Source organism: Branchiostoma belcheri, unplaced genomic scaffold, assembly GCF_001625305.1.
Source record: "Branchiostoma belcheri isolate BF01 breed outbred unplaced genomic scaffold, Haploidv18h27 scaffold308, whole genome shotgun sequence".
NCBI lineage: Eukaryota > Metazoa > Chordata > Leptocardii > Amphioxiformes > Branchiostomatidae > Branchiostoma > Branchiostoma belcheri.
Window position 1 is genome coordinate 114,980 of NW_017803919.1, and position 4,991 is coordinate 119,970.

Here is a 4,991-nt window from a genome sequence, read left to right on the forward strand (position 1 = left end):
ATCACCTGTTAAAAGCTTTCCTTGGTAAGCACTTCTATTTTAGGAGACATTGCATAGGCAAACAATGATGTGATGGCAATAAAAGTATTAATTTTTTTTTAGAAATTTGGAGAGTAATCAATAAAGAATTGTAACCGTATAAAACTGTAATCAACTAACACTTACCCGGACATGCCTTTGCCCACGTCAGCTTCTCGAGATCGTCTACGTCGTCCTGCCGGAACCTCCTCGCACCCCTGATGTTTTTACATGTGGCTTGGTCGCCAATCACTTTCTAAAGACAACAATTACAAAAACATTTTAGCATCCAATAGTGCAACGAAAACATGATAAAACTATTATGTATCTTTCACCTAAATCCTCGCCTTTTCTCAACAAGCACTTTCTTAGAATTATACCACGTGTTATAATTTTTTGCGCCTGGCCTAGACCGCCACCGGGCTAACCTATGAGATTTCAGTGTATGAATACATGTATATTTTTAACATCACAAATGGTTTTATAGGCCTGCAAAAGGTTTGAACACCAAGTTACAAATTACTTGACATTTGAGATGGAATACATAAGAGGAGGTGATTTTCTGCATTATATTATTTGTGCTCGGAACTAGGGCATCATGAAATGCTAGCCCGGGCCCTTCCACAATAAGGTAGAACACAACACAACCCAACAAAACACACTATTGTACAGTCCAGCATGTCTTGAATCAGGGACATATGCATATTCCTCTCTGGTCAAGTCAGCCTGCTCTACTGCTGTGAGTTGTACATGTGTGCCCTTCCTGGTCTTCTGGCTAGAAGTGGTGGAGTTCACAGATGCCCCATTTCCTCCTGCTAGGAGCTTGACACAGCTTGTTTCCATCTACCGTATGTGTGGTAGGCCTGCACCTGTTGTGTCTGCTCCACAGCCTACGTTGACTTGTTGAAAACGCCTCTGAGTAGTTCATGAAGCTGACCTCCTCTCTGTCGGATACCTCCTTGAAGAGGTTGTTGTAGAGGGTAGTGTCCATATACAGGCGTGGTAGACCACCAACTGATCCAATCTAACACAGTAATTGATAGAGAATTAATAAAAGTGGTGTCCATTTGTTTACTTTGTCACTTTTCCCGTATTGTGCCCGTTCCACGTTGTCTTCAGGTAAATGGCGCGGATCACAGATTTTGAATGCCGAATGGCGTCGTGAAGTTCCTTTCCGTCCGCCTTCACCGCGGGAAGGGTTCGGTGCCGGTGCAGGGCCAGGTTAGCCTCATTGTAGCTAAGCCACCTTACCGCATGGATAGATTTGAGCATGACTGTCCGTTTCCAGGGTGTCTGTCATTTCCTTCAGCCTGGCTTGCCGGCTTGCACTGTTAGCGAAGTAGCCATAGATGCTGCCGACAAGCCTCTGATAGCGCTGTAGCGAGGGGAAGTTCCGGCTGTGTATTATGGGACAAACAGGTCTTGTGTGCAAAGGTTCACAATGTAGTTTGAGGGCTTGGAAACCAGATTTTGAAAGTCAAAAAATCAATGCTAGTCACTTATTGACTTACGTGTAGTAAGTTGAAACAACACTATCCCAATGTATATTAAATTTGCATTGATGGAGCACAAACTTGTTAGAAATCTGTGCACTGCTGGCGCAGCTGGGAGGGAAACCCTTTTTGGATTACTACTTGAAATAACTGTTATACTTCCTCTGTATTGTGACAGTCAGCAGCTGGAATTATACTGTCGCTACCTAGTGTGTCTTTATTGGGCAGCACCTTCGAACTAGCCATTGTACAGAGGATAAACTTATGGTCTACACTATAAACACTTTCTCTCCTTGGCCAATAAAATGTACACTAACCTTTCTTAGATTTCTTTCTATGTATGTATTTTACAAGCAGTTCTCCATTATCCTGTACTTCTATGACTTCCCCTAGAGTCCAGTCATCCTACTATTCCTAGAGCCCAGTCATCCATGTACCTTGCCCAAGTAACTTTTCCAGCCACTCTTTTGCCACGGGATATGTTGTCTTGGATTTCTCCCGATAGGCTGCAATTTGAGCTACCATCATGTTGGTTACTGGGATCCTTTCAATACTAGGTCCTTGTTTTGAACATGCATGCTAGTCGGTTATGATTTTGGGATGGAATGTAGCTTATGGGCTTAAGAAGAAGTCCTATTATAATAACCTTTGTCCCCATGGCAGCTTTTTTTCGGAATTGTGGGCTTCACCAATAATTTCACCACCTTGACATTGGGATGAAACCCTTCAGTAAACCACAGACTTACCCAGACTATTGTTTATGATAGTACATTAGGGAAAAAGTCACCTGTGGGGTTTCCAATCCTCTTTTCTACTTCTTTCTTTGTTATTTTGTTGATGGAAACATTTCTTACATGGTTCAGCTTGGTTCTAAAGATATGTGTGATTGCTCCCATGTTGTTTAGAAAATGGAGATCATTTTTGATTGTAGCATGGATTTGTTCTGCGGCTTGGTTATTTACCATTCATCTCAGGAACAAACGTCAATCTTCTTAGAATCTCCGCTCTTTGCTTTGTGTTAGAAAAAGCACAGTTATGGGATGTCTGTAATCCTGGCCTTGTTCAGTAGTTACGCTGTGGAAGGAAATATCATCCCTGTATCCGTGTATCTCCAGCCTGTTCAGCTTCCGACCTCCGAGGTCTTTGTTGTTTGTGATGGACCTCCATGTGAATGAGTTACGACAGACTCGCTGTAAAAGCAAAACGAAGGGATTTTGATTTGAACTTTTAATAGCCTTTAATAGCAAAATCATTAATGGATATATAATAATGTCCTTGAACTTACTTGACCAGAGAGATGTTTGTATTGTCTAAATGTTACATAGTGCACCCCTAGAATAATCTCCAAGCAGATCCTATAGCTACTGTGGCAAACTATACTAGTAGTATCATTTGGGGGGAAGAAGGTGGTGGAGGTGTTAAATGACATGTTAAACTCCGGTCTAAATGACTTCCATTGCTGGTTACAATGTATCTCCACCAAGACGAACAGACAAATTTCCTTTTGTTTTTTAATGTCTTCAAGTTCACTCTCAAGTGCAACAATTTTTCCTGGAGTCAGGTAGACAACGTTGTATTTATCTGCTTTCATTTCATTTTCAACACCTGTGTTTTTGGGCTGTTCCAAGGAAGCAAGCTGAAAGGCGCCGTTCAAAATCCAAGTTTGTTTATCTGTTCAGTCAGGTCTACCATCAGTGACATGGTTGGTGTGATAACAATGCTAAAGACCTATGAATGTGACTTTTCCCACTTCCAGTCGGCCAGTAAAGGTTAACGTCTCGTTTTTTTTTCGAACACTGTATAGCTTCCAGTTGTCCTTGTCTGAAACAATTGTACCCAAAGAGTTAAGCCTTTCATACTTTTGGAAAATGAAACACACATTGGTGCTAACGAATGTGTGATCCCCTTCTTTATATGATTTTTCATTAGTACAAATACTACCCGAAGGGGATACAAGGATTTGTTTTCAAAATTTCAAAAGCGATTTCTAAACCGGGGAGATCACAACACGATAAAAGATCAAGTATTGCCTCTTGCGCACGTAACGGGTGAAATCTGTTCCCCGTTGGAGGGGTGTCTGGCAGGGACCCTGAACAGGTCGACACGTCATCTGCAGTAGCCAAAGTCGTCCCAGCTGTCGTCTTCACGGTTGACCTGCACATTTGCCTTTTCAGAGTCAGACTCGAGCTCAGAGCCAGTCTTTCGAATAGGGAATATAACAATGAGATAAATGGTAGATCTACTAGATTCTGTAATTAAGATGCAAACGCTGTTTTTCAATCATTGCTATGACAACGAACATTTGAAATCCCCAAGACGCCAAAAAATCTTGGTGTGCGCTCAAGCGCTGGAATAGGTCCTCTGGGCGCTCATTGGGTTCAAGTGTAATGTTCGCTATGTCTAGGAAATATCCCCCGTGGATTGGAAACCGTAGTTCAGTCGGACTGCCTGCCAAATGCTGTGTAAGGATGTGCTGTTCTTGACGATGCGATTGCGAGAGATGATTGGGCAAAAATTGGCAATTTGGCAATCTGTTTACAGCGCCCTGTACAGCGTTATCTTCATCTTGGTCGTTGTTGAGGGCCCCGCAGCGTCCCGCTCGGATGTTGAGGGGCCTGCACCACCGCTTCCACGTGTTCCCTGTCCCTGGCCACGCCCCCGTCTGGCTCCCCGTCCTCCCCGGCCTCGACCACGGCCTCGAACTGCGTCACCAGCGCCACGATCTCTGTCAGCAGCGTGGAGCCCTCCTCGGCTGCGAGTTGTGACTTGTCTAGAACTTTGCACATTGCCTCCGGGCACTTGATGGCGTGGTCGAGCACACTGGACGCGAGGCAGGAAATACCGGTCGGGGTAGTGAAGAAGATGGGCTCGTCCATGGTGTTCGGGCTGGCCGCGTTCTTCTGCTTCCAGGGAGAGCCGGCTGGACCCAGTTCTTCACAGTCCGCGAGCAGCGTCGGCGTTCTCCCGGGCCTCCAGCCAGAAGGACAGTGCCGTGAAGATGCCCTCCCGGAACGACAACTTATTATTTATTTATTTATTTATTTTATTTATTTAAATTGCAAACAATACAGTGGAAGCCCTGGCAGCTGAGCTGATGACGGGCCCCACATTGTGAAATACATACATACATACATAACACAATAAAGTAACGAATCACAGAGATTTCTCATACCCTTCTTCCCACCCTCCTCGCCCATCTTGGCACAGACGTCCTTTAGCTTGAAGCGGAAGTCTGGTATTTCCTCGGTTGAGCCAAGGATCGTCATGTTGTAGGGCTGATCTGCCCTGCCCTCCGACACAACATCCCTCCTCTTCTTGTTTCTGGCGCGTACTTCTGGAACAGCTGTTAACTTTGATTAGTTTAAAAATAATCATCCTTATGTTACATAATATAGCTTCGTTAGTCTACAGTTTATCATTTCAACATTATCAACAGCACCGGTCACGTTAAGGTTCTGCGCAACATATCAACAGAGATGA